The sequence below is a fragment of the Sus scrofa genome, chromosome Y (assembly GCF_054392235.1).
Source record: "Sus scrofa isolate SSC_HxYL_T2T_F1_AM1 chromosome Y, Sscrofa_HxYL_maternal_Yorkshire_Landrace_v2.0, whole genome shotgun sequence".
NCBI lineage: Eukaryota > Metazoa > Chordata > Mammalia > Artiodactyla > Suidae > Sus > Sus scrofa.
Window position 1 is genome coordinate 18688197 of NC_139402.1, and position 13038 is coordinate 18701234.

The window sequence follows — 13038 nt, forward strand, 5'->3', positions numbered from 1 at the left end:
TTCATTGTGTTCATATCAGCTCAAAATTAGTACTTTTTTTTTACATGAGATTTGATTTTAAAGACAATCTGATGACAACATGACCCTAGTGAGATATTTTATAATCTTGGAGGTATTTTCACTACTATTATGAGTATGTGGGTTACTCTGCACATAGTGTGAAGTTCCTATTACAAGTAGAATTTTTGATACTTATGGTATGTCCTTTTGTATCTCAAATTTAGACACAATAGATTCTTTTAATATCCACTGTTATATTTTCTTGGTTAAATTTGGTATACTAATCCTGTTACCCTTGATTATACACCCACTGCCAACATAGTAGTTCAGCTATACATATGGATTTTCACTACATTAATGCACAAAATATATTTTTATTAAACATGTGCAGTGCTCCCCTATATCCTGAAACATTTATATGAAATCCAAATAGTTTTCTTTTCTTCCATATTGAAATTCTGTACAATTTGTGCATCTTCATTCTCTATACACATGCTGAGATCCTCAGTGCCCATAAACTCCTATATTCATGGGGTAAATTTGTATACAGTGACAGTAATTTTGCCTGAAGTTCTATTGTACTAATTTCATATAATTGATTACAGTCTACCCACAGTAAATTTATTTATACTCATTATACACTCACTTATCCATATGAACTATCTTGTACTTAAAATTCCCTATGTAACGCTACTGATGTGGTTCTCTATACCATAGGTTTTTCTCCACACCTGTAGTAAGTATTATAAAGTGGACACTTATACAAAGTATTAAGCTCAATGGGTTATTCTAAACTTATTTGGCATTATTATTATTATTATTATTACTTTTTAAGGCTGCACTTGCCTTAAATTTCCAGGCAATAGCTGCTGGCTTACACCATGCCAGCAATGCCAGATCTGGACCATGTCTTCCACCTACACTGCAGCTCACACCATTCCTAGATCCTTAACCCCCTGAGCAAGTCCAGGGATCAAGTGCTCACGGATACTAGCTGGATTTGTTTCCACTGAGCCATAATGGGAACTCCTTGCATTCTGCTTTAAATCATAAGATATGATCTCTTCTACTCACTCATACTTAATGTGATGGCTGTCTCTACTTCCATAATGAGGTCTCTAGCACTCATCTTGAGTTATTCTATTTCTTCAGTGTGTTTCCTAATCCTAAGAAACATTTGGTAAAAATCATCTCCACCCAAGTTAATGGTCTTTTTTTTATCTTGCTAAAACTGGTATACACTATGATATGTTGCCAGTTTAATTATGTAAGACTCCTGTCATACATCCTGCTGCAGTTGAATTTCTTTACACATCTGGTGTCCTACCCTACATTTCCATGGCAAATGTGGTGAAGACCTAAAAAAATGTAAACTAAGATGTGTTCATCTCTATATAAATACAATAGGATCATCTAAATTTAAGTTGAGTGTTTCAATACATTGTCTTTACATTCTCATTTCAAATGAGGTCATTCTTATTCACCCATGGTGAAATCTTCAATAACATATTTTAGTTCTACTTCATGAAAACTTTCTCTTATTTCCCAAGAAAAATATAGTACACCATTATGAGTTCCCCAATACCTCTTCAAATTTCTCTGCAGGTATGCTGGGCTTTGTATAACATGATCTGAGATATAACTGATGTATAATAATGTGAAAATTTAAGGTGTAAAATGTGATTATGTAATACACATTTATTATAATAATACCATTATGTATTATATATCTTATTACCAGGATATGGTTAGTTATACATTCATTACCTAACATAAGTACTGTATTTTGTTGTGGAAGTCATGGGGAGGACATTTAAAATTTACTGTCTTAGTAACTTTCAGGGATAAATTACAGTGTTGTTAACGATAATCACCATAATTTACATTATTTTTTATTACTCAATGAACACATTGCATTTATAATTGTACAAGCATCGTCAAACTCCAATTTTATAGGATTTCCAACCCACAACTCCAGCATATCCCCACCCCTTGAACTGTCTCCTTTGGAAACCATAAGTTTTTCAAAGTCTGTGAGTCAGTATCTGTTCTGACAAGAAGTTCATTCTATCCTTTTTTTCAGACTCCACATGTCAGTGAAAACATTTGATGTTGGTGTCTCGGTATGGCTGACTTCACTTAGCATGATCATTTCTAGGTCTATCCATGTTGCTAAAAATGCTGGTATTTCATTCCTCTTAATGGCTAAGTAATATTCCATTGTGTATACATACCACATCTTCTTTACCCACTCATCTGTCAATGGACATTGAGGTTGTTTCCATGTCTTGGCTATTAAAAATAGTGCTGCAATGAACATCAGAGTACAAGTATTTTTCGAGTTATGGTTTTCTCTGGATAGATGCCCAGGAGTGGGATTGTCTTTCTTTACATTCTCAAATTATACTTCTATTTTTAGTTCTCTGAGCAAACTCCATATTGTTTTCCATAGGGGTTGCACCAATTTACAATCTCACCACAGTGTACTAGGGTTCCTTATTCTCCACACCCTCTTCAGCACTTACTGTTTGTAGACTTTTTGATGATGGTCATTCTGACTGGTGTAAGGTGGTACCTCAGAGTGGTTTTGATTTGCATTTCTCTAATAATGAGTGATGTTGAACATATTTTCATGTGTTTTTGGCCATCCATATGGCTTTTTTGGAGAATTGTCTGTTTATATTTTCTGCCCATTTTTTTTTTTTTTTTTGCCATTTCTTGGGCTGCTCCCGCGGCATATGGAGGTTCCAAGACTAGGGGTCTAATCGGAGCTGTAGCCACCGACCTATGCCAGAGCCACAGCAATGCAGGATCCGAGCCACGTCTGCAACCTACACCACAGCTCAGGGCAACGCCGGATCGTTAACCCACTGAGCAAGGGCAGGGATTGAACCCGCAACCTCATGGTTCCTAGTCGGATTCCTTAACCACTGTGCCACGACGGGAACTCCTTCTGCCCATTTTTTGATGGGGTTGTTTGTTTTTTTGGTATGGAGCTGCAGAAGGTGCTTATAAATTTTGGAGATTAATTTCTTGTCAGTTGATTCATTTGCAAAGATTTTCTCCCCTTCTCTGGGTTGTTTTTTTGTTTTGTTTAGGGTTTCCTTTGCTGTGCAGAAACATTTAAGTTTAATCAGGTCCCATTTGTTTATTTTTGCTTTTACTGTCATTACTCTAATAAGTGGATCTGAGAAGATGTTGCTGTTGTTTATGTCAGAGAGTGTTTGACCTCTCTTTTCTTCTAAGAGTTTTATAGTGCCTGTGTTATATCTAGGTCTCTAATCCATTTGGAGTTTATTTTTGTGTATGGTGTTAGGGAGTGTTGTAATTTCATTCTTTTACATGTGGCTGTCCAGTTTTCCCAGCACCACTTATTGAACAGGTTGTCCTTTCTCCATTGTATATTCTTGCCTCCTTTTTCATAGATGAGTTGGCTGTAGGTGTGTGGGTTTACCTCTGGGTCTTCTATCCTGGTCCACTAATCTATATTTCTGTCTTTGTGCCAGTACCATGCAGTTTTGATGAGTGTTGCTTTGTAGTATACTCTGAAGTCCAGGAGCCTGATTGCTCCAGCTCCGTTTTTCTTTTTCAGGATGTCTTTGGCTATTCTGGGTCTTTTGTGCTTCCACACACTTTAAAATATTTTGTTTGAGTTCTGTGAAAAATGTCCTTGGTAATTTGATAAGGATTGCATTGAATCTGTAGATTGCCTTTGGTAGTACAGCCATTTTGATATTGACTCTTCTAATCCAAGAACATGGTATGTCTTTCCATCTATTTGTGTCATCTTTGATTTCTTTCATCAGTGTCTTATGATGAAGGAGTACAGGTCTTTTGTCTCTTTAGGTAGGTTTACTCCTAGGTATTTTATTCTTTTGGATGTTATGGTAAACAGGATTGCTTCCCTAATTTCTCTTTCTGATCTTTCATTATTAGTATATAGCAATTCCGTCAATTTCTGTGTTAATTTTGTATTCTGCAACTTTGCCAGATTCATGGGTGAGCTCTAACAGGTTTCTGGTAGAGTTTTATGATTCTCTAGATATAGTATCACATCATCTGCAAATAGTGATAGTTTTACTTTCTCCTTTCCAATTTGGATTTCTTTTATCCCTTTACTTCTCTTATTGCTGTGCCTAGGACCTCAAAAACTATGTTGAAGAGTAGTGGTGAAAGAGGACATCCTTGTCTTATTCCTAATCTCAGCAAGAATTCTTTTAGCTTTTCACCATTGAGAATGATGTTAGCTGTGGGTTTGTCATATATGGCCTTTATTATGTTGAGATAAGTTCCCTCTATGCCCACTTTCTTAAGGGTTTTTATCAGAAATTGGTGTTGGATTTTGTAAAAGGTTTTTTCTGCATCTATTGAGAGGATCATAAGGTTTTCATTCTTCAGTGTGTCATCCAACAATACATTAAAAGGATTTTACATCATTGTCAAGTGGGATTTACCCCAGGATGCAAGTGCTGTTCAATATCCGTAAATCAATCAGTGTGATACACCATAACTTACATTAGGTCCACATAATCATTTAACAAATATTTTATTTTCCTCACCTCCACTCCCAGTCCTGGTGACATCAGTCTATTCACTCCTTCTATGAATTCAACTTTCTTAGGAGTCCATGTTAGGTCATACAGTATCATCTTTCTCTTTTTCACTTAGCACAATATCCTCAAATTTCATTTGTATGTGTCTTTTTTTTTTTTTTTTTGCAGAAGTCTTTTTTCTACTAAATTAGTAGAAATATAATTAGTAGTATTATATTTCTCTCTCTCTCTCTATATATATATATGTACATTATACAGTTGCAATCAGCACATACACACTTCCTTTATCCAGGCATCTATCAGCACTTAAGATTGGCTCCCTGCCTTGATTGGTATGGATATTACAGCAATGAACATGTGGGTACAGATATTTGAGGTAGTGATTTCATTTTTTAAAAGATATATACCCAGATATAGGATTTCTGGGTTAATATGGTAGTTCAATTTTTAATTTCCAAGAAAACTCTGCATTGTTTTCCACAGTGGCTACACCAATTTACTTTCCCACTTTCACAAGTGTTCTCATTTATATCATTATTACCAACAACTTATCCCTTGTCTTTTTATAATAGCCATTCTAATTGGTATGAGGTGATACCACACTGTGGTTTATAGATTTGCATTCTTCTGATGACTATTTTGTTGAGCACAGTTTCATATATCTGCATGTCTTCTGTGGAAAATGTCACTTCAGTTCCTGTGCCTCTTTTAAAAATAGAGTTATTTCTATTTTTTTATTTTTATTTTTTGCAATTGAATTGTATGGGCTCCTCATATATTTTGAATCTTAATGTCTTATTACATGCAAACAAGTTTTTAGATATTATGACCAAAAAATATATCCCTGGGGAAAGCAAAAAGATAAGAAATTGAAATCAACATTAAAAGCATCTGCTTTATGAAATAACCTGTGAAAAGAATGAGAAAAATAAGCCACTCACTTAAGAGAAAATATTTTCATTTCACAATAAAGAATTTATATTAAAAAAACACATTTTCAAAATATAACAAGCCAATAAATCCAGTTTTAAATGAGTAAATTTCAAGTTGGTTATCAACACTTTCAACATGCCCGCATTATTTCTTTAGCCATTTCCTAACTTTCTGGTGCTATAGTACAATGCAGGTTCATCCTGTACTTATATTGCAGTAGTCCTGGAATCAACCACTTCTTCAAAATCATCTGGTACCTTTTACAAGCCCTGAGTTTTAAGCATGTTCAGTATTATAATGTGTAAACTATATTTACTTTTCCATATATACTGAAAATCACAATTTACACCAATGTTACCCAACATAGGGCTTTTTCCTATCCATCTCCTTTTTCATATTTTAATACATTCTCGATCATTAACAATCCTGAATATCATCACCTCAATCAACTTATTTTGTCAACATCCTGTGCTTGTCCATAATACATCCAGACATTTGTGTGTTTCCTGTAGTGTTTTCACTCAGTTGTTACCTAATACATCATCCTTATCTCTTAACTTTGAACCACCTTGCTGTCTCAGATCTCAGCCTAGATGCTTTGCGCTTATACTAAATATTTTGAAATGTAAACAAATTTATATGCAATTTTCAACTTTGTAATTAAAATATGTATTCTCTGAAAGTTAAATGTATTCTGATTTTACATGAATACCTTAAAACAGATTAGCCTCACAGTAGTTTTTTCCTATGTTAGGTTAGGTCTGAGTTGTTTAGATTTGATTGAGTTATTCATTAAATAACAAGTATCAGTATGTATGTTACTATGTTATTCTTAATTTATAAAATTCTTTTTAAAAATACTTCTGAAAAAAATTTTGTGACTACACAAAAATATCAGAAAATATGACGAAGATTGAAGTACTTATATTTAGGAGTCTTTTCTCCTATTTTCCTATTAATATATCTGTACATTTCTATCAGTTTCATTTGAATTCTACAATATCCTCTTCTTAAAAACATTATCACATACTGATGTGTTTACTGAACACATTTAGATTCTCCTAAGGCTCATTCTTGCTTCTTCCTCTGATAGGTATTTATTTTGACTGACACAGATACTATCACAGCTTGTGACTACAAGTTTGGTTAAACACTTACCTGTCAGTGACTATTTCAGCTTTTTCTAGTTTTGATACATTTCTACGCATATTGTTCTACACATGTCTTGACACCATTTAGCAAGAGTTATATGTATTTAGAAATGGAAATGTGATTATGCACAAAAGGAAAATCTTTATAGAAAAACTAAAAGCTAGTCTGCAAAAAATCAATTTTATTCTTGTAAGTAGAATATGACTTTTCATTGATTCAAATATTCAGTGATGGAGGATGAATAGTTTCTGGGAAATCTAATATACAGCATTATGTACTGGGTAATAATACTGTATCATATGCCAAAGATGTGCTAGGAGAGTATACCTTTCTCTCTCTTCATCTCCCTCTCTTTCACACACACAAATAAATAATTGAAATATGTAAAAAAGTGATGAATGTGGTAAACAGCTCTAATATGGATGTAATCATCTCCACTATGGCTGTAATCATTTCACAATGTATATATGTATATCAAACCACTACATTGTACATATTACATTAAAAATTTTATTTGCAAATGTACACCTAGTAAAGCTGGTAAAAAACAAAAAATCCACAGATACTGATTACATAAATAAGTAATGTTATCCATAGAGTGATATCACTGAAAGACTTAGAATATAGTAGTTCATAACTTAGACCTTCCATTTATGAATGAACTGGCAAACATTCTCAGAATAAAGTTTTCAAACTCTAGACTGTAATTTAAAAAACTTTACACATAAAATAATATTAAAATTTGGTGAGGGCATTGTGGTGTTTTAACTTAAACCATCCACTAATTCCCATTTCATGGCCCCTCAGTGGCTACAAAAATGGTGCATGTTTCTGGTATGGCTTATTGGTGACATTGGTAATTATCAATTAACTGTGGTTGTTCTCTTGGAGACTGGCTCAGGGACCAGCTTCTGTCTGCCCACCTCAGAATTTTCCAATTGCCTAAAATGATATCCAGAAGTTTATTGGAAATGTAAAGGAAAACAGATTAGCCACATTTGTCTGAACAGAGTTAAGAAACAGGGAACACATCAGATATCTAGAATAGCCTACAAAAACAACATACAAGAGGTAGAAATAACCTTTATAAAGGGCTAGAAAAGTGCTCAGAACAGCCTACATCATAAGCTTTCACCCCTGGCTGGCCATTGTATTTCAGGAGAAGTACAAGCTAAGCTGTAAACATACTAACTACAGGTCAATGAAGGAATGTCTAAAGAGATTCAATTTGAGAGAACCAAAAGAGGTTTTTAGTGTTATTGTTTATTCTCTCTTTTCGGTCCTAGTCATTTAGAGTTATGTTTATAGACTACTAGCTGATCACCAAGCTAAAAAGACAGCCACTAGAATGGCCATACAAGACAAGAAACACAGAAAGAATATGGTCTTCATAAAAATAGTTTTAAAAATCACTAGAGGAGTTCCCGTCGTGGCGCAGTGGTTAACAAATCTGACTAGGAACCATGAGCTTGCGGGTTCGACCCCTGGCCTCGCTCAGTGGGTTAACGATCTTGCGTTGCCTGTGAGCTGTGGTGTAGGTTGCAGACGTGGCTCGGATCCTGCGTTGCTGTGGCTCTGGCGTATGCTGGCGGCTACAGCTCGGATTCGACCCCTAGCCTGGGAACCTCCATATGCCGTGAGAGTGGTCCAAGAAATGGCAAAAAGACAAAAAAAAAATCATTATAAAAATAATTACATTTCATACAAAGCAGTAATAAATCTTTGGTATTGGAGAAATCCATTTTCAGAGTTAACAAGCTGTGCTAATAAAATACACAAAACAGTTTCCACAAAAAGTTATAAAATATGCGAAGAAAATATGACCCAAACACTGGAAAAAAAGAAGTTAACAGAAATTATACCCATGGAAGTCCAGACATTGGCATTACTACACAAATATTAATCATTCACCTTAGTAATGCCCCAAGTGTGAAGAAAACCCAAAGAATGTCTCAGCTATTGGGAAATCTCAATACAAAGATAGAAGTAGTCAAAAGGAACTGAACAGAAATCTGACACTTTAAAGAATACTAGAAATCAAACATCCCTCCAGATTTTCAACAGGAGACTTGAGAAGGTAGAGAAAGACAGAGTGCTTAATTTAAATTAAAATTATTCAAAATGAGAAGCATAAATAAATGAGTGAGAACAATAAAGCTTATAAAACCCACTATACACTAAAGCATACAAATATACACATACTGGAAACTCCTGAATATATAAGAAAAAAAGAGATAAACATAAAGAACATTTGAATAAATATGGGCTGAAAATTTCCAAAATTTGGCAAAGACATAAATCTAGGGAAAAGTCAAAGAACTCTATACTGAGATTTTACATCAAAAGCATCAGGGAGTTCCCGTGGTGGCGCAGTGGTTAACGAATCCGACTAGGAACCATGAGGTTGCGGGTTCGATCCCTGCCCTTGCTCAGTGGGTTAACGATCCTGCGTTGCCGTGAGCTGTGGTGGAGGTTGCAGACGTGGCTCGGATCCCTCGTTGCTGTGGCTCTGGCATAGGCCGGTGGCTATAGCTCGGATTCGACCCCTAGCCTGGAAACCTCCATATGCCGCGAGAGCGGCCCAAGAAATGGCAAAAAAAAAAAAAAGCATCAAAGGCCAAAGCCAGAGAGACAATCTTAACAACAGAAAGGCAAAAAATCCTCAAGAAGATTAACTGCTGATTTCTCCTCAGTAAAGATGGATGCCAGAGGCACGGGAAGACATATATTAAAGCAGTGAAGAAACCTATAAACCTAAGAAGTTTCATGGGTGTTACTACTCAACCTTGCACAAATTCCTCCCAAGAATGGTCAGGAGAAATGAAGTTCCCAATGCCCTCCTCTCAGGCCACAAGGAGGACTCATTTCCAATGTTCAAACTTGTCTGTCCACTGCTAGAGGAACATTGTTCATATTTTCCTCACATGGAGCTCAAGTGAAAAGTCAGCAAAGCTTTCAAATGGGAAGACAGTGGGTACAGTCTATTGAATGGGAGCAATAGGAGTACTGCACACCCCTGGATGCCTAGGGGAAGAAGTTACAGGAGTAGTAATATAATAAAACAGTGAAGGCCCATGAGAGGATCTAGTGTGAGTTCCCCTCAACTCTAATCCGAGATAGCCCCTTAATTTAGATTCTGGTAAGAGAAGACCTTTATCTGCCCCACAAAATATGTAATAGGAAGATGTGTTCCTTCCTTCAAATGTACATACACAAGTACAAATTTATAAAGAAGAAAGAACCAGGAAAACATAACATAATCAAAGGACACTATTAATAATCCATTACTGAGGGGTTCCCATAGAGGTTCAGTGGTTAACGAATCTGACTAGGAACTATGAGCTTGCAGGTTTGATCCCTGGCTTTACTCAGTGGGTTAAGGATCTGGCATTGCTGTGAGCTGTGGTGTAGGTTACAACACAGATCCTGTGTTGCTGTGGCTCTGGCGTAGGCTGGCAGCTACAGCTCCAATTGGACCGCTAGCCTGGGAACCTCCATATGCTGTGAGAGTGGCCCAAGAAATGGCAAAAAGACCAAAAAAGAATCCATTACTGAACTTCAAAGAAATGCTGTCTACAAACTGTGTACCAATAATCAAAGTCAAAATTTCCATTATTATAATTGTGGTATATAAATCATGTTCAACTCCCTTATAAAAGTTAAAAGACATAAGTACTTTAAATAATTATAGGGACAATAATTTGTTAGTGGACACATAACTTTTACAACTGTTTTTGTTTGTGACTGAAATAAACCTTCTATGAGATTAAAACAGACTCTGTATGTGAACATGTTTTATGTAAGCTTTGTGGTACAATAAATAAACCGCTGGGATACATACCTGAAATACAGAGAAAAAAAATCAAACACATCACCACAAAAATCATCAAATCACAAAGAAACATAGAAAAAAGTAAATAAAAACAGGAGGCTACCAAACAATCAGAACACAATAAAATGGCAACACTAAGTTCCAACTATCAATAATTAAATGTAAATGGTTAAATTTATCAATAAAAATATACACAGTGACTGAAAGCAAAACCAAAACAAAAGCCACTATGCACTATTACTCATTCAGGACTCACTTCAGGATGGTGAAAGTGAAGGGATGAAAAAAGTTACTAAAAGCAGATGCTAATCAAATAAAAGAAGTGCCTACAATTACATTGAACAAGATGAATCAAGTAAAAGAAATCAAGAGAGATAAACAAGGTTATTATATATGACTAAGGGGTCAATTCATGAAAATGATGTAACAATTGTAAATACTCAGAAAAACTTAGACCTATAAAGCAACTACTAACAGAAGCCACAGGAGAAGTAAAAAACAATGCAGTAATTCCAAGGGACTTAATGCCCTACTCAACATACACATCATCTAGGCAGTAAATCAATAATAGGTTTTTAATCTACATTTTAGGACAAAAGTATATACACAAAATACTCCATTCACTGAAAAGTCTCATAATAGATAATAAATACCCTCACAAATAATCACATGCTAGGCCACAAAACAAGTGTCATGAAAAATTTAAATACAGCAGTATTATTAAACTTTTTTTCTAACAAATTGGTGTAAAATCAGACACTAATTGCATAAAGAAAATGAAAAGAGAACAAACATGTGGAGACTAAACAACATACTATGAAAAACTTAATGAGTCAATGAACAAGCCAAACAGGAAATAAATAAACACCTTGAGACAAATAACAATGGAAACACAACACTTCAAAATCTAAGGGATGCAGCAAAAGCACTTTTAAGAGGAAGATTTATAGCAACACAGTACTTTCTCATACAATAAAAAAATGACCTAACCTGTCACCTAAAGTGATTAGAAAAAGAAAAACAAAGCCTCCAATCAGAAGAATGAAGGAAATAAGATCAGAGAGGAAATGAATAAAAGAGAAATGCAAAAGTCAATAGAAAAAGTAGAAAAAAATCAATGAAACTCAGAACCAATTTTTGAAAAGATAAACAAAATTGATAAAAGCTTTTCCATGCTCACCAAGAAGAGACGACACAAATAAACAAAATAAGAAATGAAAAAGAAATAACTGTTGAAACAATAGATACAAAATACGGAGTTCCTAAAAGGGCTGAAAACCCAAATTGCATCCATGAGGATGAAGGTTTGATCCATGATTCAGTGGGTTAAGGATCTGGTTTTGCTGCAAGCTGTGGTGTAAGCCACACATGTGGCTTGGATCCTGCATTGCTGTGGCTGTGGCATAGGCCAATAGCTGCAGCTCTGATTCAACCCCTAGCCTGGTAACTTCCAAGTGCCACAGATGTGGCCTCAAAAAGAAAAAAAAATGACATGTGGGAAAATGAACAGCAATGCGCCAAAAAATTGGATCACCCAGAAAAATAAACAAATTTATAGAAACCTACAAACTGCGAAGACTGAATCAAGAAAAATGATTTGAACTGATAATTAGCTGTGAAACTGATTTTGTGATTACAAACTCCCAGCAAACAAAATTACGCTTCATAAGAAAATTCTACTAAGCATATAAAGAACAAATACCTATCATTCTCAGGCTATTCCACAAAGAAGAGAGAGCATTCCCAAATTCATTCTACAAGGTCACCATTACCCTTATACTAAAACTAAAAGCACTTGGCAAAAAATTAAAGGCCAATACTTTCATGAATACAGCTGCAAAAATCCTCAACAGAATAGCAGTTAATAGAATCCAAGTATTTTAAAAGATCACACACCATGACTAAGTTGGGTATTCCACAAATTCAAGGATGGTCAATATTTTCAAATCAATCAATGTGACACACCACATTTAAAAAGCTCATATAAAAATCACAGGATCTTCTTAACAGATCCATAAAATACATTTGACAAAACTCAGGCCCTATTCATAACTACAAACTCTCAGTCAAGTGAGTATAGATGGAACACATCTCAACACAGTAAGCCTATTTATAACAAACACACAGCATAATAATTCGTGATGAAAAACTCAAAAACTTAACATTATATTCAGGAACAAGACATGGATGCCTACACTCAATATTTCTCTTTAAAATAATTTGCAGGAGTTCCTGTCGTGGCGCAGTGGTTAACGAATCCTACTAGGAACCATGAGGTTGCGGGTTCGGTCCCTGCCCTTGCTCAGTGGGTTAACGATCCGGTGTTGCCATGAGCTGTGGTGTAGGTTGCAGACGCGGCTCGGATCCCGCGTTGCTGTGGCTCTGGCGTAGGCCGGTGGCTACAGCTCCGATTCAACCCCTAGCCTGGGAATCTCCATATGCCATATGCCGCGGGAGCGGCCCAAGAAATAGCAACAACGACAACAACAACAACAACAACAAAAGACAAAAAAAGACAAAAAAAAATAATTTGCAAAGTCTTAGCCATAGAATTCACATAAAAAAAAT